This window comes from Balaenoptera borealis, assembly GCF_965194805.1.
Source record: "Balaenoptera borealis genome assembly, chromosome: 9".
NCBI lineage: Eukaryota > Metazoa > Chordata > Mammalia > Artiodactyla > Balaenopteridae > Balaenoptera > Balaenoptera borealis.
Window position 1 is genome coordinate 10,948,995 of NC_138873.1, and position 23,127 is coordinate 10,972,121.

The window sequence follows — 23,127 nt, forward strand, 5'->3', positions numbered from 1 at the left end:
CACATTATTGGATTCAATTTTCTAATATTTTTTTGAAGACTGTAGATGACAACGTACTGGTGGGAGGGGCTGTGGCAAATAGGCCTTTAGTGACGTGGAGGGAAGGTGTAGGGGAAGGGATGTGTTCCAGAGCCCTGGGATTAGGTTTTAGTCTTTCAGTGAACCTGTGCCTCTGGACTCGGAACTTCACAAGTGCTTCTCTGTCTCCCCGCCCCCTTCAGTGGACATGATAGCCTGAATGAGCTAGAATTGGGTATTTCCCTTGCCCCAAGTCAGTTAGGCTTTGATAAAACCCCAGTATTTTAAGCTCTTTAAATAGTTTCTCTTGAGGACAGACCTTTTTAAGAAAAACAGAATGCTGTGACATGTTTCTAAGTGGTTCCTTATTCCCTCCCCGTGCCAGAAACACAAGGGATTTTGCCTCTGATATTCACTGTAAGAACCTGGTCCATCTTTTGGAGGTAAAACTCACAAAAGTGTAGGGCCTCCCATAACCGAGCGCCACTGGAGTTTTTATCTCTCAGAGTTGTTTACACTGAACCTCCAGCAATTTCTCAATTATTGTTCAGGTTTTTCTAACCTGGTACTAGTTCCTGTGGAGGTTTCTGCTCTATAAGTTGTGATTTTCTGCATCCTCCTGTCTTTCCAGTTTTTGAGGCAGCGGTTTGCCTTGTGACCTCATGGCTCTGACTTATTTTGGAGTGACACCTTCCAAGCTCCTTATATGCTGGACCAGAAACCAGAAGTCCTGTGGAGTCTTTAATAACCTGCTGGAGTTGCACACAGCTACTCTGGCTATGTGTTCCAGGCAAAGATGACTCACTGTGTTTTGAACATGACGCAATTTTAAAATTATAATCTACTGTTGGAAGTTCAATAGGAGTTCATTAGATACAATGTGAGTTTGGATTAAAATATCAAGAAAAGTTTTCTCATATAAATTAATTGCTGAAGAAATGATCAAATTAAATTCATCAAAACAGAGCAAAAAAACAGTTTAGGTAAATTTAATCATTTATATTTTATTAAGAGCCAAGTATATATAGAAATATAAAACATCATTCATTTTGCTTTTTTTTTCTGCTCAAATATGTGACATTAAAAAAAATCTCCATTTAAAAAAAGTGAGAACAATATATTCATATCATTTCTAGGCTCACATAGTCATCTAATATCAGGAGTCATGTTGGATCATGGGGTTGGTACAGACTCAGATCCTCTTCCACCTCCCACCCCCTTTTTTCATTCATAGCTCAATAGTCTAATTCTCATTTCACTAGACTTTCTTTTTAATAAATGGAAGAGAGACATCTCTGCACATTTTACAGCAGTTGCATTTTTTTGAATTAGGCTGCTCCAAAAATTAATTGTTTCATTGTGTAGAGCTCCTTTCCTGATTTTTTAAAAAATAGGAGCTATAGTTTGTCTTCTTTGAAGTATTTCATCATTTTGCTTGCTTTATTCAGATGCTTTGAAAATGCCTGAAAAATTTAAAAAATTTTTAATATAAAATGTCTTTTTTTCAGTCATGGAAACATTTAATAGTAATATTAAATATGAAATAAACTGCAGTGTCCCAAATCTATACTGAAGTATATGACTGTGTAAAAACATAGACTAGAGGTAAGTGGGTGACATTCATATGTCATGTGATTTCCCACGCTGTTCTGGGCATGGCCTGCCTTTAAAGGCTTATTGTGTACATAATATATAATAATTATATACATAATATAAAAGTATATATAATATTGTATAATGTAATTATATAATGTAGAATACAATTTAATATATAATTACATATATATATGCAGCCAGTTGAGAGTTTTATTTATCTTTAATTAATTTATTTTTTGCCCACAGAATAGCTATTGCTGACTCATGGAATATCTTTTATCAGTGATTAGGAATCTTCTCCTCATGGCGTGAACACCCAGAGGGCTTTATTTTAATGACATAATTTATTTGCATACTTAGAAAGCTTTACTCAATTAAAATACATTTTCTGTATGTGTGCATAAAATATATTACTGGGTTTAGCTATGATTCTTTGGAAGCAGAGAAATAAATCTCTCTGTATTGAGTTTTAGTTAAGCTCTGAATTTTCTCAACTTCTCCTCTGACCTGTTTCCTGATTTCCCTGCCTCCAGTTTGATAAATAACATTGGCCTCATGGTTACCCATTTATCTGTTATGCATTTATTTGAAGCTCTGCAGGACAGGTATTTGATGATATGTGTAGAAAACCCTGGGTCTCTCAGAACTAGCAAAGTCTTTCTGTTTGACTTATTCTAGCTCAGATGGGTTAGTGTTCATCACATTTTTTTTCAGGGGGGAGTTTGGAAGTTTACCTCATCTCCTACCATGGAGGCCAGGGTCAAAAGAGACAAGGATGCTTAGTTTCCATTCAGCATGTGCTCTGCTCCACCTCTTCCCCAGTTGTTCATACCCGACATCTCCTCCCCTCTAAGCCGACCTGTGGGGGAAGACACAGAGATAAGTTTACAAAGGACTGTAGTCCTGGTCTGAGACCATCAGTTAAACCTTTTCCTTCCAGCCCTCAGCACAGCATGGGTTGCAACTTGTCCAGGCCACACATCAGACGAGAGAAAGTGAGAGTGGAAAGATGATGCATGTATGGAGAAGAAGGTCATCATGCCTTTGCATGCATCTCTTCCCCTATCCAACTTTCCTCCAATGAAAGAATCAGAAGCTCTTGGTGAAGATAGACACTCCAAACTCCTATGAAATAATGATCAATAGAGTAGCTGCATTTTTTTTTTTCTTTCAGGGTGAATGAGTGTTAGTTAGAATTGTTGGATGAAATGAATCCTCATTTCTACCTCTCTCCAACCCCACCAACTAGCCTTGTAACTTTAAAAATTGTGCTGCTGCTTTTAGGATCCTGAATATGCATATATTCATATATAATTCTCTGATCTATGGAGATGACTTGAATAATAGTATCGAGTTACAATTTACCACTCAACTCTGTAGTATTTAGTTACATATGATCAATTAAATTACCCAATTTGACAAAAAAATCTGTAGGATGGTTCTTATCAATAGTTAATATACTGGTATAATGCAGAGAATTAAAATAGTAGAGATCTAAGGTACACATTTCTGTTGTTGTGATAGATACAGCATTCCCGATTCAAATATTTCTTCAGGGTTGAAAAAGATCAGAATAACATTCTCCTCTGCTCACTACCCCTCAATTTCTCTTACTTTTCTGCACATCAATATATATTTTTTCCATCAATATATGGAAAGACCCATAGTTGCTGACATATGAGAAGGAGCTTGTTCTGACAGAATCTGCAGATTAGTTCAGTGGAAGAATTTCATGAATTCTGGTAAGCAAGATAATTTTTATAAAAATTCTGGGATTTCAGCAAACTGGCCAGGGAGCATAGTAAGAATCTGAATGTACATCTCCAATGTTAAGGAATTTTCATGCCATTTTTCCTTTTCCAAGACATACAAAAATCAGGAATAAACAAGTCCCTGAATGAAAATGCCAGTGGGTTTTGAACTCAAAGTCCCAAACCAGAGAAAGGTGCTGGGATACAAACACTGCCATGTCCTCCTTTTTGCTGGGTGCCTGGCAGCCCCAGTACTTTCCCGATGCCCTTGGCATTCCCACAGGCTCGGGCAGCTTTGCTCTGGCTCCTTCCTCTCTGCTCACGATGGGGCAGGTGTCTCCCAGACTTCCAGTCTCTTCTCTGGATCAAGTTCCAGGGGCTGGATAGAGGCTCTTTTCCCAGTGCCACAGTCAAAAACTCATGTCTCCTTGTCAGATAAGACCCTCAAGGTCTTCAGCTTATTCCTTTCCAAGAGTAAATTTTCTGCCTCCAAAGGACACCTCCCATCAGATTTTGGGGAGCTGCTTACACTCTTTTCATGGGAATGTTAATTCTGGGGTTTAGGGGTCCAGCCCTGCATCCAACATTTTTTCAATATTTCTCTCAAGGGGCTAATGAATCTTCAACAATTAAAAAAGCATTCAAATGTTCAGTTTCGGAGTCTCCTTTTGCTGCAATTGAAGCTGTCTGGTTTATAATTAGTGATTGAGAAGATGCCTGTGCATGTATATGATAAATAATCCCACAAACTTCAATATCAGTCACCTGTTTCCCTAGGGTCACTAATAATGCATGTTTTGTTACCATGTTTCTGAACTATGTCCTGGAGGGAACAAAATTCAGAAGAAAGATTAGTCTCCTTAAATTATCTGTTCTTGTTTGTAGTGGTTTATACTACACACACATTAGGCATTTAACAATGTATTTTGCCTGTCATTATCTGTTTCTCAATGCCATTGAGTCATTCATTTATTCATCCAGTAGTAAGATGTTGAGCACTTATTTCATGATTGCACCGTGCTCTGAGCTAGGGATACCACAGCGAATGAGATGGACGTGAGCTCGACTTCACAGTCTTGTGGGTTGGTGACTGTAGATCATATAAATAGTTAACTTCATCAGAACTGCCCATCTCAACTTAGGAATGATTATCTTGTTAAGACCCAGCACTTCTGGTTACTTTCAAGATGAGAACAAATATAATTTTAAAACACAGAAGTCAAATAATTCAGAGAGGCGCTGGTATACATTAAATGACCTTCTGAAAAATGTTAATTTGAAGTGTATTTCCATATTTGGCAGTACGCTGTGAGAGTTGTAAAGAACTGTATCTGCTTATTAAGGCAAAATGGTTAATTGTGAGTATAATATGCTTCTTTTGTATAAAATACAAGTTAAATATCAAGAATACATTTGATTGTTTTGAGAAGTCAACATAAAACATAGAATGTTAATGCTCTAGGGACCTGGAGAATGTCTTATCTCATCCCCTCGTTTTAGAGAAAGGAAATGAAGAAGGGAGAGACAGTGCTGGGTCACCCCTACCCCCTGCTTCACACAGAGGGTTTAATTGAGATCAGCTGGGGCCGAATGGCCTTACCACTGGCTCCAGCTATAAAAAGAGAATTGCAGAGGAAAACAAAAACTTAGAAGAGGAAGCTAGGTTTTCTCCAGGGAATTGGTCCAGTGCAAAGCTTTGCTGTTCAGGACAGCTTAGAGGCAGAAGTCTGTTACAGAGATGTTACTCTAGGAGGTGGCTGGCTTGAGACTTCCAGGAAGAGGAGAGTGATGATTTTGAAATCCTAAAGAATAAGGGAACCAAAGGCTATTCTCAAAAATTTTACTTTAAATCTAGTTAATTGAATTTCCTTGGGAATTTTACCATTTAGGAATAAATTGCAAAAAGTTTTAGAAAGAATTGGCCAAAATACATTTATTCAAAGCCAGTTATCCATTTCGTTAATTCTAAGTCACAATTGACTTCAAATGCTCCATTATTTTATATACCGCTAAGAAGGAAAAATCACTGCCCATGAAACTATGATACGATGCTTTCTTATCACTTAGAATGTATTTTATACTCATTTAAAGTCTTTGTACTTAGACATAGGTTTTTTTTTTTTTTTTTTTTTTATCTATCACTCTTTTGCCTACAGAAAAAAGGAAAAACATAAGGGAACTAAGTAATTATGGTATTCGAAAACTTCTTCACATCCGAAGGCCAGTTCTTCTGCATCCCTTTTCATTTACTGTCATTGATGCCCATGCTTGTGTATATATCAGTAACTTCCTTTGAAGACATTGAGGCTTGTTGTTTCTTAAAAGAGTCTGTAAGATAACCAAACGCCATTGGTGCAGAACCCTTTACCTGGCTTTGACTCCCAGGTCAAGAATGTGGCTGATCACTTAGTTACCACCCCAGACCCGCTCCCCACAAACATTTGATGTATGAGTGCCCTTCTAATTTTCCAGGAATTTTTTTCCAAGTTGCTGATGCAGTGAGAACTCTATCATGATTGGCACAGGGCAGACAGAGATGGTTAGACACCACCTCTGAGACACATCCTGATTTTCAATTTCAGAGAGTAAAATGTAAAGCAGTGTGACTCAGAACTAATGAAATACGGCACTAAAAGACTCCTCGCCTTTATTGTGTTGCTCCCTTTGGTGTTTGACCTATTTTGCAGACAAAGTAAATTAGCTGCTTTGTTTTGTTATTGTGAGTAATTGAGCTTGGGGTTGTGTATAGTACCTGCTGCGTTTCTCTCGGTCCGTATTTCCTGTAGGCTTTCCCAGAATACGAGTGATCTCCGAGTTGTTAGTAGGTTTTCTATGTGGAAAGAATTCCGTGGTTACAGAAGTTTGGGAGATGCCATCCACCACACTTCTCTCTTGAAGAGGCACAGTTCTAAGGAGTATCAAAGCCTCTGAAAAGTCCTGCAGTGTAGAGTTCCTTTTAAACACTTACCTCTGTGCTTTCAAATTTGTGTGACTATAAACGTCTTTTCCCCCATTTGTTATGAGCGGGCTCTAGCAGAGTTTGAGAGATTCTCCTCTAGGATATCTTAGTGTTCAATCCTAATAGCCAAGCCTGACCCCCACCGCTGGCCTTGGATGTGGTCCTAACATTTATTATGAAGTCATCCATGGTGGCTGCACCCTGGGGAGGGGCATGTCCACAGAAGAGCTAACACGTCCCTTGGGATTTTCTGAGTCCTCCAGCAGCAAAAGACTGTCACAGAGATGAGCCTTTCCCAGCCTGGCCTCTCCTCACGCACACCTCAGTGGCCCTGTGCTCACATCTCTGATTCGGTGGCTGGTCCCTCTTAGCTTGTCCTATTCCTCCCACATAATCTTACCTCACCTCTCAGTCTGCACCCTAACACAGCTCTCCTGGATAGTCTTCTTCATCCTGCTGAGTATTTCCAAAGCCACTTCTCCACCTGGACATAATCTGGAGCTATGGGTTTCACAACGGATCATCCCCACGTCAGAGTCTCACATGCCCTTCAACCTCAACATGTCCTAAAAGGAATTCATGATATCCACATGTCCCCAGACACACGATTCTTGGGTTCTCTCTCATGGTTAATAAGCAGCGAGGAGATAAAGCCCCATCAAGACACAACCGATCCCCTGACTCAGTGTCCCGTGGTCAGCCCCCAAGTCCTATAAGTTCAAATCCGTGAGTCCCCCGGCTGGGCCCTTCCCCGTCTACCCACTGCTGCCTTAATTCAAGCCCTCTTTAACTCCAACTAGAATATTGGTGCCCTTGGAATTCTTTTTGATGGGATCTATCTCCCTCGCTGCCTGACTGTTTCCTTACAATCACATCATGCCACACCCCCTCTTAAAAAAAAAAATCTTAAGAGTTCCCATTGAATGAGAGTGTCCAGCATAACCCAGTTGGAAACCATTAAAGGGGTTGGTTAAAAAGAAAATTACATATACATTTATGGTGGAATACTATGCAGCCACTTAAAAAGTTGTACTTATTTTTATATTTCTTGATATGGAAGACAGTCCAAGCTATATTTTTAAGTGAAAAAAATCAGATTACAAAATAGTATGTACCATATAATCCTCACCAAGGATACATATCTATTTTCCATATGTATATAAGAATTATGGAAGGATATAAAAATGCTAAAAGTTGTTTATTTCTTGGCATTGGGGGTCACAAATGGTTTTACTTCATTTTTCTCTGTTTTGTTTATGTGTTTTGAATCTTTTAATAGTGAAGCGGTGTACTTCTAAAATTAAAAAATTAAAAATTATTTGAAAGATTTTATTCTAACACGCTGTCCTCTGTGCAGGCTTCCCTAATGTTCCTCTTCCCAGCACTCACTACCTACTTGCTTTGTTGCTCAGAGAACAGTCCAGGCTGTGCTCACATCTGTTCCCTGTGCTGGGCTGTAAACTCCTTGAGGACAGAGGCCATATCTTAGTCATCTTGTATCCTGATATTTAGCCCAGTCTGGCCCTCAGTGAGTGCTCAGTAAATGTTTAATGAATGATTGAGACTGATTTTGTATTAAAGAAGACTAGAAGTAAGGCTCTTTCCTTGCTGGTACATATATGTGTGTGTATATATGTGCCTATGCTCATAATGCTGGGCCCTGTTCTAGGCATGTTACATGCATTGTTTAGGAGGTAGATAATGTGATTATTATTGCTGTTACAGGGTGTAAATGGAGACTTGAAGGTAAGATCTGCCTGTGGATTTGCTCTGAGTTGCATATGCCTTGCTCAAAAACCTCTGCTTTCCAATGCTATTACACTGTCTCCTGGGCCTCCACTATAACCACACAACACTTGGAAACAAATGCGCTTCACGCAGCAAAGCCCTGGGATAGCGGCTGGGCTCCTGAAGGAGGGAAGGGTGGTTCCAATAGGAGTGGAGACGCATTCAAAGCCAGCGCTGTATTCCTGCCCCACGGTTCTGCTCAGAGCGGGCTCTGTGTGTGGAACCTGATGCAAGGTACCAGGTCGACATGTTGATCTGACACCACGTCTGTGTCTTAAGTTGGCTCTTGAAGGTGTAGGCCTGGCATTTCTAGTTCCTGAGCCCTGGGGAGAAAGGAAAACAAAAGCAAAGCGAACACATAAGCCTAGAATCTTCTGTTCTGATCCAATCTAAAATCCTTTATTATCTTGCCCTGAATCAGCAAAGTGCCTCTGTATATGAAAAAGAAAACATGGTGAGAACACAGATTTGCTCTTACCTTTCCACGTATTTGGGGTGTTGCTCGGGTCCCCCAAATCTAAGGATCCTGAGCAGCCCATCAGGAAGAGGCAAGTGGTTTCCATCTGGTGGGAAAAATAGTGGTATTGGTATTATTCCCACTCCCAGCAGCATCTATGCTGTCCCCTCGCCTGGTTTCCTGTAGCGTGGCCAGCCATCCAGGTTTGTTTGGGACTGAGGGGTTTTCTGCAACTTGGGACTTCCAGTGTGAAAACTGGGATGGTTGGCTACCCACTACCTCCCTCTTATATAATCCATTAGGCAGCTCCTTCTTACTCTTTCCAACACACACACACACACACACACACACACATTACACATACTACTTACTCTTCTCTCATTAAAAATTAATGCGTTACAAGAGGTTTGGAAAATAAGAAAGGTGTAAAGAAAGACAAAACACACACCCACATAATCCTACCATCATCCAGGGATAACTGCTATTAGCATTGTGATACATTTCCTTTCAGTTTTTTTTTTCTATATAGACAACCTTTCTGTGACTTATTTTCACATTTCATAGCTGCCTTCAATGCTCATTCCAACCAAATTATCTTCATAAAATTATTTGTAGGAGTGAGGACAGCCTTGGATGATTTATTTCATCCCATATTCCTGAGATATGGCCCTGGACAGATGCCCAAGGTGTAACATACAAGAACTACCAGGGACTTCAGAATCAGGTAATTAAATCCTTAACAGAGGGTAGCAACCATTTTTGAGTTGATAGGTAAAGGAAAGCAAGAGAAGTTGCAGAATATTTTGCAGAGAACCACAACAACCTTGGAATATTGCATTATGAGATTGCAGAGCTAATTCCATAATTATTATCAGTATATGAGTATTTCTTATATGAAAGAGAGTGATAAATTATTCCCTGCACCTCTAGTGAACAGTCAGACAAGAAGAAATGAGTCTTAAGCATAGTGTGAAGGATTTAGGCTAGATAATAAGAAAAGTTATTAACTACCTTAGTGGGTTAGAGAGAGTCTGAGAAATCTCCGAAAGTCTTTAAAAACGATAGAGATTTTCCTATCAAGGAAGGATTAAGTGTGGGCCTGCCTAATGGAGAAGAATAAACAAAATAGCCTGTCAGAGTCTCAGCCAGCCCTCAAGTTCTATGATTCTGAATATAACAGAGAGCGCATAAAATACACGTGAAATTGATTTTCATTTCACATTTTCCTTCGAGAAACAAAGAAAAATAGTGATATTTTTAAAGTTTGAGTTGGATTTTCATATGGTGATGGAGAAACGTGTTGCTCTGGGGTTGGGTAGAAACATTGGAGTGTGACGAAGTTGACTTTCATTATTTTTCCAAATTGCATTCTTGTTGCTTTTCCCTGAAAGTTTAAAATAGGTTCATTTAGTTTAGTAAATGTCTTAGCTGGGATCTTAAGCCCTATTTGTATTTCAAGGGATTAAAGCCAATCTGCATGGCTTGCAACACCGCGGGTAACTTCTGGCTTTTGCTTCTTCACGCCTGTTATGTGGATCATTCTTAATTGTTCACGACGTTCAACCCAACACGCTTTATATTTTCTGCTGGTCTTTTCCTCTCCTGCACATTCATGCGAATAGTGTATTCATGGTAAACGTGGTCCATAGAGAAAGCATCCCTTTCTATGCAAATTGGCAGCTCAGGGGATAGTTGGGAGCTTACAATGTCACTGAAAGTCACACAAATCAATTGGCAAACATTACTTTCTGTGATTATCTTGTTTTTGCACTTACATTTTTAATTTTGACAGTTTAAGTGTGTTTGGGGTTCACGGTAGTGAAAGGCCAAGTAGAATGTGGGGCAGGTCACTGCTGAGATTCCCGTTGCTTGGCTAATGAGGTTTTCTTTGGACTGTTGGTGTCATTTAATCTCATTAAGATTAAAGAGAGATACTTCAGAACAAAACAACTGAACAAATATTTACAGGGTGACTGTGATGTACAAGGGATGTATTAGGTAGAGTAGAGGATAAAAATTAGAAGCACTTGCTTTCAAGAGCTTTACTATCTAATTAACAAGAAAATAAATAGGAGTAAAATAAGAATATAGACCACATAGGAAAAGGTGCCACAAAACAGGACATAATTGAATGACAGTTGAATTATTCAGGTGAAGATGACTTGAATTTGGAAAGAAAACTGTGTCAGGCTCCTTTCCTTCAGGTTATAAGCTCTAGGTTGGTCTCAAAGGCCTTGGCTAAACAGAAAAGAGGCCTTTCAAGATAGCAAGTTAATGTGTGTAAAGGCTGCCTAGGAGAAAGCAAAGGTATGTCAAGGAACCAAAGAAGATGTTTTGGTTGGAAAGGAAACTTGGAACAGAAGATGAGTGGGAATGTTTGGAGACCGATTCTCAGTTAATACCAAGTGAATTCATTTTCTATTGCTTTGTAACAAACTCCTGCAAATTTAAGAGCTTAAGACAGTACCCATTTACTATCTCGTAATTCTGTAGGTCAGTAGTCTGGGTAGGTGCAACTAGATTCTCTGCTTAGAGTCTCACAAAACCAAAATCAAGGGGCTAGGAGGGCTAAGCTGGAGATTCTGGAAAGAATGCTTCTGTTGCAGGAGGATGGGGCAAGAGAAGGCAGTCATGTCCCACGTCTTGGGCAAGTCCCTGGAACAGGCCACCAAGTGAGGGTCCTTGGCTTCACCAGGGAAGAATTCAAGAGAGAGCCAGAGTAAAGTGAAAGTGAGTTTATTTGGAGAGATGCACATTTCATAGGCAGAATGTGGTCTGTCTCAGAAGGGGTATGGGGTGGTTAGTTTTTATGGGTTGGGTAATTTCATACACTAACAAGTGAGAGGATTATTGCAACTATTTTGGGGAAGGGGCAGGGATTTCCAGGAAGTGGGCCACCGCCCACTTCTTGGCCTTTTATGGTCAGCCTCGGAATTGTCATGGCACCTGTGGGTGTGTCATTTAGCATGCTAATGTGTTACAAGGAGCGTATAATGAGGCTCAAAGTCTATGCCATCTTGGGCCTAGTTGGTTTTAAGCAGTTTTTGTCATATCCTCAATGGCTGTGTCATTCCTTTAACGGTTGTGCCCTGACCCCTTCCCTCCTGTCTCACTTCCAAGCTCATTTAGATTGTTGGCAGAATTCAGGCCCTTGTGGTTGCAGGAGTGAAATCCTTGTTTTCTTGCTAGCTGCTGGCCTGGTACCACTCTCAGCTCCTAGGCGGCACACTCACATCCTTGCCTCACGGTTCCTTCCATCTCAGCGATGGACAACCTCCCTCATGTCGAATCCTTCCCCCTCTTCTAATCTCCCTTACTTCCTTTTCTGCCACCAGCTGGAGAAAACACTTTGTTTTTAAAGATCTCACATGATTAGTTGAGGCTCTCCCACATAATCTCCTTTTTGGTTAATTCAAGGCCAGCTGCTTAGTTACTTTAATTACATGTGCAAAATCTCTTTTCTCCCTGTGCGGTAACAATCACATTCACAGCACAAGGAGGTGAAGACCGTGGGGGTCCACTTAGCACCCTGCCTCCCATACCCGGCCTCTAACATGCTGCTGCCCTGTCCCCTTCTGTTGGCTCAGAGCTCAAATGTGTGAGAAAAAAGTGCCGAGTTTAAATAGTTGTAGAAATATGGCACGATTTGGCACTCTTGTCAACTCTGTTTTATTTTCAGTCAACTATCCTTTCAAGGAGGAAAAAGGAACATGTAAGGAAAGTTCTTAGCTAGACTTTCATTTATCTTTCAAGGTTATAAGCATGTGAAAGGCTTCCTTATGCCCATGAAGACTTTGGCAGCATTACTGACTTGACCTAGATGGGATGACAGACTTCAAAGAGTAAGAAAAATTCCACTGAGGGTGTGTATACTATTCATAAATCCTTTTTTTCTTTCCCTGGCCTGGGTATCCTTATATTTGTTACTTTTTTAAAGCATCGTGTCATTCCACAAAAAGTACAAAATCCTGTTTCAAGGGATAGGCAGTAGAGCTGGTGGCAGAATTCAGTTAAGCAAAAATAACTCTAAATGTTTATAACTAAAGTTTACCATGCTAATGGTATTCTCTGTTCCAACATGGCTGTAGCATGTTGAATCATTCAGGGAAGAAAATGTTTTTTTATATCTCTCCCACTGAGTCATTGCATCCACTCTGAAGTTGGACAGTCATCCGAGTGGGCAGAGGAAAAGGGGAAGGCTGGGTATATAGTGCAAAAGAACAGGGAAATATTTTCTTGTACGATATCCTTGGAGTCATTTGCTAATGCAGTGTCCCCAGTTGCATGCAAACAGGATAAGTATTGCCAGTTAACACATTCATAGCGCCCCCTACTAGCTCTGGGCAGAGCACCATGCAAAGTGTTGCTGGGATTTTTCTAAATCGCCCAAGTCCTTTTAGACTAGGAAAGTAGCTCTTTCCCTTCACAGCGTTGCTTAACTTCATTTAGGAAGAGTGTTAAGACCTTTCTCATAATCTATGAATCCCATGCTAATGGATGAATGCAAATATCGTTATCACCTTCCATTGACAGAGGCGTCCATTGTTACAGTGAAGAAGAGTGTTAATCCTTTTGTAATTAATGCCTTATTGGGGTCTGCACAGGTCAAGGATATAGTTGGATTTTGGTAAATTAACTTTGAAGTCCTTTCCTTAACCCTCATTTTTCTTTTATCTTGAAAAATAACCATGCATATAACTTTGTTCTTTTTCCTTTACCAATGATATAAGACGTAGTTTATATGCTGAAATGAAACTAAACTGGACAAAAGGTGAATATGAAGGACATGTGGTTCTTCATATAACACTTCCTAACAAAACATGCAGGAAAATCTAACACAGAGAAATGAGTACGCTCCTGTGGTAAAGGTTAACATGAGTATAATAACTTGAAACTTTTATACTGGTCTTTCCAAAAGTGATCAGGAAGAATATTTCTTCTAGATGCTGTCACTGACAACGTCTTAAACCTAAGTGGAAGCTAAAACTTAATATATTAAGTAATGAGCTCATCAGTCCATGAATATTTCTTAAGGATTGTGTGACATAGAAGAAAAATATAAAATGTAGTTTTGCCTCTTGGTTGCAACATGCAGTTGGAGAGACATGAAACCAGTAAAGAGCTTAATGGTGTGTTTCAGTCCATGAGTGCTAAGCGTGGCTCTGGCATGAGAAGCAGGTGTCTGGGAAGATGCCCAGGAGGAGTCGAGCTCACTGAGGAGCAGAATCTGGGTAGGTGGGGACCATATAAGGTGGGCTTAGCAGCCTGGAGAACGGCAAGAGCAAAGGCACAATCACAGTAGCTTTGTTACAGTTGACGACCTTGTATGTATGTGTATAGATGGCACACAAAATAGTGATGAGCGCTGTGGGCTTTGCATCCAGGCAGAGCTTGGTTTAAATCCAGCACCTTCACTTACGAAATGGACTTGAACGAGTTATTTAATCACTGGCCTTCAGTTTCCCATCTGTAGAATGAGAGCGAAACTAGTGATTACCTGAAGGTTGTAAAGAGGCTTGAATGAGAAGATGTCTAGAAAGCACTTAGAATGTATCTGGCATGTAGTAAATATTCAATATCATTTAGCTTATTATTGTTCACTTTTATGTAAAAATAGTTACGGGAACCATCAACCAAGAGCTCCAGTTAGCTCGTGAATAGAGTAAAAATATTCAACAGCTACTGAATGTTTACTACATGCCAGGCATTCTTTGGGAGTACTTGACATGTATTATCTTATTTTCTACTCACACCAGTGCTCTGGGGTAGATAGTATTATTCTCCCCATGTTACCTATGGGGAAAGTCAAGCAAGGAGAGGTGTGGTAACTTGTGCCAAGTCACACAGTTTGTAAGAGACAGAGCTGGGATTTCCACCCAGGCAGTCTGGTGCTGGTATCTGGCTTTTGGTCACCATCCTGTACCACCCAGGACTCCAACTCCATAATCAAGGCTGTTAACCCAACTATGATTCTACTGCTTGTCAGGGAGGAGGGAGGCTACCAGTCATCAATCTCCCAGTCTATAATGAGTGTACTGAGCATGCCCCATTGTGGTGCACCAGCTTCAACCTCAGACAGAAGACGGCAGGATGCTCAAAGTTGTTTCTGCTAAAGATGTCTATCCTTTATTGACTATGCCAGTAAGTTGTAATGGCTTCAAACACCTTTAAGAATTATGTAGTTTGTTGCAGAATAAGAAGTTATCTTAGGAGATATAGAATTTTCTCTGATAAAAATTTAAAAGAATTTTTAGAAAGGGCAGTGGAGGGAATAGTGTAATATACACTGATTCTACAAAGCTCATGAATCTGTATACAGTCTGTTGTTCTATTGCTGCTCTTAGAAGAGTTTCAGCAGCCAATTAAAGGACATATATGCTGAGCATTTACCACATGCCAGCTACTCAGAAAGGCAACGCGGTCTCTGATTCTTAAGGAGTGGCCCATCTAGTTGAATGCACAGAATGCTAGAAGAGACCTTGGCGTATGGGTTACACAAAGACCCAGAACTGACACACAAGGTCCATGCCTTACTAGCTGTGTTACTCAAACTTTGAAGGAACTTTGGTTTCCTTATTGGTACAATGGGGATAATACCGTCTACCTCCCAGGGTTGTTAGAACTGAATAAACTAAGGTTATATCTGCAAAGCACCTAGTATCATACCTGGAAAGTAGCTGGTTCTTCTTAAATGGTATCTGTTATGATTATGATTAATATTGTTTTGACATCCATACATAACCAGCCGTTACAAATATATCAAACTAGAGGTGGAAACAATAACCGTGTTAGGTTCAGAGGGGCAAGAGGGATGGGATGGAGTGTTTGGAAGTGATTTTCTGAAAGAGATGGAGTTTGAATTAATGTTTTCCTGTGGTTTCTAAACGAATCCCTAATTTGTTAGGAGTAAAAGTGTCCTGAGGGCAAAGACATTTGGGTACCACTGGCTAAAAAGGTGAAATGGGTTTCTTCACTGTGTGATTTCTCAGAGCCTTTTTATGACAAATACATAATAACTCTCCAAAAGGGAAACTCAATGTGCTGTGTTTCTCAAGTATATTTACATTTATCTCTTTGTTGTGTCACGGAGCTCCCACGGGCTGGGTGGTGGAGCAGACTCTGGGAAAGGTGCGGCGGGACCATGTCTGGAGGATAGACTGGCGGACTTCTGGATGGAAACGGGGCAAGGGCGTGGAAGGAGTAGAGGCAGGGACGTTGTGGTCCGCCAGGGGAGGGAGGTCAGGCTGCGGGGGTAGGTTGGGGACTGTTTTGCCAATATGGGGGATGAGTGGAGGGTTTGTTGTTTTGTTTTGTTTTCAGAAGTTTTGTTCTTTTAAGGAAGAGTGATCTGACAGCATGGTCCAGGATGCTCAGGCTGGGCTGAGCCTACAGCAGGAAAGCCTGTCAGAAGGTTTTGTGTTAGTCTAAGCATGAGATGACCAGGTTCTTCCCAACCTTGTCTTTCTATTATGAAGTCTCAGTTGATGGCGGCGTGGTGACTGCTTTGCTTGGGCTCCATCACTGCCAAGCGTCTGGCTTCATCAAGGGCACTCGGCATTTGTACCAGGTCTCCAAGGCAACGCTTTCATTAACTCACGGATATGCCTTCTAACATTTCCGTTGCTCTAAGTCTGCCTTTTTCTTCAAAATCGTTTAAAAAGAACATTTAAACATGTGGAGACATTCACTGTTAAGTACAGCTTCTTTCACAGCTGGCCGATCTAAAACTTGCAGAAATCACAGCCCTTTATGGTACATTTCATGTTTGCGTGTCTGTCATTTGAAATGCCTCCCAGAATATATTGGCAGCTGCCCAAGGCGCGCACAAATGGGATGGCCTACCAGCCTTCGTGGCCTTTTCCCTTTGAATTATCAAAGAAACAAAATCAGAGTTTTTTTGGTGTGAATGAGAATGAAAAAAATAACTGGAGAAAGAGCTGATAAATCATAGTTTACAACTGCTGGAAATCCCAGCTAAGAAGGACGCAAGTACTGTCTGGTGACCTGCATGGAAAGAAATATTATTGCTCTTTTGGAATCCTCTCTCTCTCTCTCTCTCTCTCGATGTTTCTCTCTTTTCTCCATCCTTATGTTATTGGGATTAGCAGGTCAATGCCTGGTGAGTAATAGATGTGGATGAGCTCCCCGTCTTCTCCCTTACTTCTTCATTCACTTTGACCTTGACCTGGAAGATATCCTTCCACCAGGCAGGAATTTGCAGCAAAAGTGTGCTTGGCAACAGCAACAGTTTGAACACTTGGCTCTTTGGTGTGAACTGCTTTTTAAAAAATACACAGAGAATAATTTACTTATATTTCCTTGTTTAACAAGTGAAGGGTGAAATAAAGGAGCTCTTCGTCCATACAGAGATTGAAAAACAAAACAACAACAACAAATTCTAACCACCTTACAGCCAACAGCTCCCCAATGAATGTCATGTGCGTGTATAGCAAAAGTGGTCAGTGACAACGCAGCAGAAGGCAGTTCAGGTCACAAATCCAGAACAGGAAATATATTTTCATCTTGTTATTTATGACCCAGCCTTAAAGGAAAACAGATGGTAGTACTTTCAGAGCTGTTTTGCTCTTGTTTCAAATGGCTAATTCAAATCAAACATGGGATTCTATTCTTAGTCAAGGCAGCTGCTGCATTGTCTGAACTGGGCTGCTTTCCTCAACCACACCTCCCCCCCTGAACAGAGTAGCCAGAGAAGACCACAGCGACGTCCCTGTCACCCAGCAGCCCTAGGAGCACTGCATCCGCCTGCAGCAGAATTGCACAGAATGGGATGACGCCACTTCAGATAAACCGTGGCTGCATTTTGAGTATAATCCACAGCTTCCACACCCTGCACGCGTGCAGTTCATCCTGTCAAAAGCATAACTTGCCCTTTAAAAGCAATGATTTATTCCAATTTTAGAACAGAGTGACCTCTCAGGGACTCCTTTAGGGCAGGGAAGATTGCAGAGATGGGAATAGAAGTCCAAGAGGGCCAAGAGAGGAAATGGAATGTGAGATGTTCCCACAAGATGAAGGAAAAGGCAGATACCGTGAAGCGCCTTCTCCCTGGGTGGCCATATTGCCCTGTTGCTTTCCTTTAGCCAAAGGCTCTATTTATGAGACTCACAGGCAAGCAGCTGAAAAGTAAATGTTTGAATTAACCACTCTCTTAAAAAATCAATTTTTGAAAACAAAGTAATATATATACACATCATTTAAAAAATAAACCACTTTCCATTCTTTGGTTTTCTTTCTCTGCTCTCTGAGAGAAGTTCCTTGGCTTGAACCTTCCATGGAAACCTTTTCCCTGCCATCCCACAGCCCAGAGGCAATCACTTTAAATTCTTCTGGCTGTTAACTTCAGGCATTTATCTCCATATTTCTAAGAAATACTCTTATATTGTTGGTTCTTTAATTTTAGACAATATCTCTTAAAGTTCTCTAGTGGTATTTGAGGATTTACCCCCCTAGAACTACCCTAGAACTTACCCATTCTCCCAATTGAGTTATAGTAGATTTTTTGGTTAAATATCTGACAGTTTTTGCATTATTACAAGTAAGTAAATATTTTTCATTGTCAAAACATATGGCACAGTATTATTAGACTTCCTTTCTTGTATAACTTTTTGTTTTTTGTGCAGTTAATCATTGGGCAATTTAAGTTTGCTTATCTTTATGTTCTTTTTTAACTTTTTTTTTCTTTGGGATAAAAGCTTGTCAAATGAATAACTATAATATTTTTCAAATAATCAAGTATGTCCAGTAATCTATTAGCGCACTTCCACTCCCTTATTCCCCCTCTCTTCTGGAAACCGTCCCTCTCCCTCTTTCCTCTTGTTCTGATCTATTTACTGGCAAGGTCTTTTGAACAAGGCTTAATCTAGGACTTTTTGTTATTTTTACTCTGTGTTGGCTCCTTTCCCCAAGATTCCATGTCCTATGATAGCATCTTAAACACAGATGTATGGAAAGTAAAACTTCTGATTCCTTGCATTCCTGAATCTATTGTTATTTTACCCTCACATTATACATATAATAGTTTGACATGGCAGAGACAACAAGAAACTAAGATTAATGAACTTGAAGACATACCAATAGAAACCTAAAACTATAAAACTTCTATAAGAAAACATAGGAGGAAATCTTTATGATCTTGGTTAGTCAAAAATTTCTGAGATATATCACTAAAAGCATGATCCATTTAAAAATTCAATTTTACCAAAATAAAAAACTTTGGCTCTTTCATAAGAGTAGAAAAAGGCAAGTCACAGACTGGAAGAAAAAATTTGCAAAACATGTATCTGATAAAGAACCTGTAAGCAGAATATATTGTTAAATTAATTAAACAAGGAGGCCATTAAACTGAGTTGGTTCTAATGCCTTAAGCAGCCTATGTAAGCAAACCAAAACCTAAGCCTATAAATGCCCCAAGATTAAGAAATCAACACCTAAGGACTACCAGTTACAAACCAACGAGCCTTTTCCAAATAAGACAAACGCTTAAGCTACAGTCACTCAATTTCACTGCTTTGCTTTTGCTCTTTCTCTATTAAGGCTTTCCCCTTGCTCCTGTTGGTGGAACACTCCTAAGCATTTCTGGTTTGGCATTGCCTGATTCAAATAGATTTTTGCTCAAATAAACCCTTAAAATTTTTAATATGCCTCGGTTTATCTTTTAACTGTTCTGGTGCCAGAAGTGGAGACCCCTGATGGCCTCCAGGAGCAACAAGCAACGAGCAGGCATAAGGTAGCCCCTGAGCCCTTTGTGCTCACTGCTTTCTTGCTGTCTCTGGAGATCACAGGTAAGTCCTTTTCAGATATTTGTGTTACTGAACCAAGTTTGTGTAGCTGATGCCCAGTGAGGCCAAACAAACTGAAGCCTCGGAGTTTGGAGCAGAGAAAAGTTTATTGTAGGGCCATGCAAGGAGAACAGGTGGCTTGTGCTCAAAACCCCTGACTCCTGGATGGTTTTGGGGGAGAAGCTGTTATAGGCAAAATTTGGGGTGGGGCTGCAAGGTGTGTGGCTTTCTTCTCATTGGTTGGTGGTGAGGTAACAGGGCGGTGCGCCAGGAATCTTGCATTCAGCCTGAAGTTACTGTCCTCCACCTGGATGGGGGCCTTAGTTCCTGCAGAAGAACTCAAAGATACTGTCATGTATATTCCTTGAGGAGGAACCAGGACCCTGCCCCAAGGCTGCACTATTGTTTCTTGACTGCTCTTCCCTTGTTCCTGCATTCCCTCCCTTCCCTGATTAGCAACTGTTTGAATCTGCCCTTTGGAGCTCAGGGAAGGTCAAGGAGGCTGAAGACTTTTCCCTGCGAATAAGAAACGGGGGACACGGAAACGATTTGTGCCCAGGAGGGTCACACAGGGTCACTTGGTTTCACTTGAGCTTCACAGTTTTTGTGCTCTGAGCTCTCAGACTTTATATGAACATTTCTTTTTCTGGACTATATCTGAGATTGAGCTGAGTCTGACTTAAAATGTACTGAGTCCAGTGTGAGGCCTCAGGTAACTAAAATTTTGTTTCAAGGGGGGCAAATAAGAGAGAAAATGGGTTCCTCTGAGTCCAAAGAGTCTGGGACTCCTCCACCTGGGACTTTGGCTAACCATCTGTATAAAAATTATGGGCCCAGACCTGTGTCTGTCTGAACCTTACTGAAGATAATCTTAATTACAGTAGCCACAGTGGGAAACTTTTAGCCTAGATAAGCTTATCAGTTTACTTGGTGCCCTAGAGAAAAAGGGATCTTGGAGCCAAGAATTTAATGTAGAGGGTAGAGAGAAAGATATTTTTTCTTCTGTACGGTTTCTGGTGACCAGGATGGGACCTGCTGAGACATTCCGCTCGCTCTGGAGCTTGCAGATGGAATCCTAGGAAAACTGGCAGAAGCTGGAGAAGGGTGAGAAATCTTACCAAAGCCAGCTCTTTCAAATTTCTGTCTGTAGCACCTGGTTGAGAGAGGAAGGTAAAATTTCATGTTGTCCCTTCCTTTTCAAATTCAGACACTTGTGAATTTGTTTTTGGGGTGCCCATTGGTTATAGATCCTTTCCCTCCCAGGGACAGCTATTCTTTTCTTCTTTGAGTTGCTTTGTGTCCTGAGAACTTGGCTTGACTTTCTGCCATTTGTGGTTAGTGTCCTGTGGACTGCTGCCGGTCTCATGGGAACTGACTAAATCTTACTTTCTTTTGGTTTTCTTTGGCAGTGGTTCTGGATCTTGGGAAGCCTGCATCTTTTGCACTCTCTTAGGGGATGGCTCTTGTATCCATGATTAAGCCATAAAAGGCTTATCTGTTTTGGTTTTGAGTCACTTGATAGGTATACCTTTGGTTTAAAGGAAAAAGAAAAAAAAAAAAAGAAAGAAGTTCAGTACTGCAGTACTGCCAGGAATATTTACTGTTTGTCCCAGCTAAAACCTGATAATAAGATATTTGAAAGATTAAAAAAAAAATGGATTCTATGGTTGGAAGTTGGGCAAATTGGAAACTGATATTCACTGCTTGATAGAAACTTTTTAAAAGGCCTTTTCCCCTAAGTTAAAATGAAATTACATACCCACAGGGAAAGAAAACATTCTGAAGCCACTGTGGAAGAATTTACTGAAACATTCCAAAGGCACATAACTCTAAATCTAGAACATAGGAATCTTTTGATTTCCATTTTAGTAGGAAATCTTCTACCTTATATATATATATATATATATATATATATATAAGCAAATTGAAGATAATATAGTTGGGTGGGTGGGTCAATTCCTTGATATCATCCAGGTTGCAACTCAATTCTTTGAGGAATTAAAAACAACCGTACTTGTCCTACAAATCGAGTCTTTACAAGAACAGAAATGTGGCTCTAGGAGCAATTCAAAGCTAACCTATCCTTTTTGCCATTCCCCAAACCTCCCCTATTCATCTCAAAGGCTTGCAGTGTAAAAGATCTTGAGTTAGGAAACAAAAGTCCTTTTTGGAGGAACTTACATCCTTTCTCTGCGCCTTTGAGATGTAAATGTTCTACCAGGTCTTCTCTAAGAACCAAGAACCATCTCTTTGAAACGAAAACTTCAGTGAGGTAATTCTTATCAGAAGGAAAAAAAAAGAAACTGTTTGGAAACTAGGTGAATAAAAAATGTTAAAAGTCTTCTCCACAAATGTTAGTAAAAAGCTTAAGCCATCTGAGCAGGAAACCTCAACTTATTTTCATCTGCCAGAAACACAATTCGGATCCAACTGTTGTTTTATACACTAGTGAGTTTTGCATTATTGTACCTGTCTCATGACTAAAATTTTGAAATGAAAACTGTAAGATCCTTGTTTGAGTCTGTCTATATGTTTATGTATGTCTATATATATATGTAATAGATGTGTGATTTTTCTACCTGTGGATGGTGTTGCCAAAATTTGAAAAGAGCTCTATTCAATTGGCTTAAGGAAAAATAAGCACTTATATAAATTAAGTATTCCCTCAGAAATATAGAAACTAACTCAAATGGTTTTCAAGTTCTCATGATTTGGAATGATCTTCGGCAAATAAAAACTAGTTTAAGTTTGTTGCTTTAATTAAAATAGGCATGTCTTCAGACTTATCAAGATTATATATAATGCAGACAGGCAACTTTTATTCTACTTGGATTTACCAAAAGTCAGATAAGCTCATGTTATCTGTTACAAAATTTGTCAGCAAGAAAAATAACTTATGATGATGGTTAGCTGTTTTAATATCTCGTGAAATTTTTATGAGTAAGCTAAACATAACTGTTAAGAACAAGAAATTTAAATAGATGTAAATAAGATAAAAGTTTATTAGAAAACTTTTCAACAATAATTATGTTTTATGGTATGTTTACTTAAAAATCATTTCCAAAGTCTTTTTGGTAACTTGAAACCTTAATGTTACACTAAGTTAAGTTAAATAAAGCATATTCATGGAATATCTAGATTATTGCCAAATAAGATAAAATACTGAAACATTAATTACTGAACATATGTTTATCTACTTCTGGTGTTTTATTAGAGGAACTTAAGACATTTGCGTTTATTCTTAAACATGTCTTGTGCCACACTGAAAATTTTACCACAAGGAAGAATATATTTTTAGAATTTAAAAAATGTATTTATAAAATACATAGGATAATAGTGTAACAGACAGTCCCCACAATTGTTTACTTCTTAGTTTTCACTAAGAAATTAAGGTTTCTGAGGGTTAAGAATTCTAATCAATATATGTAATTAAAACTTCTAGAAATAATAAAGATGAAAGGAAATACTATGTATGAAAAGTAGGTAAGAAAAGTAGAATTTTTTTTTGGATAAGCCAAGGTATAAACGGCATGGTTTTTGTTATTGTTGTTAAGGGAAAAAATAGTTTTGCCCTAAGTAGAATGACTGGTTGCTCCAGAATGAGAAAGAGGAAAAAATATAGGACAATACCTGAATGAATATTAAAAAGTTGTAGAAAGTTGATGGAAAAGGAATCCTGGGAAAGAAATTTTTTTTTTGAGTTTTTAAATTTTATTTTATTTATTTTTTTTATACGGGAAAGAAATTTTATGTGTGGTC

General features: G+C 39.6%; 1 long non-coding RNA gene across 1 annotated transcript in view; it reads left to right on the forward strand.

Annotated features, from left to right (window-relative positions):
* Positions 1-5,391: 5,391 nt before the first annotated feature.
* The window catches only part of LOC309634520, a 122,443-nt gene continuing 104,707 nt past the window's right edge, over positions 5,392-23,127 (forward strand). The window contains exon 1 of the long non-coding RNA XR_014248173.1: positions 5,392-12,432. This is a non-coding gene — a long non-coding RNA (uncharacterized lncRNA). The remainder of the gene's footprint in view (positions 12,433-23,127) is intronic.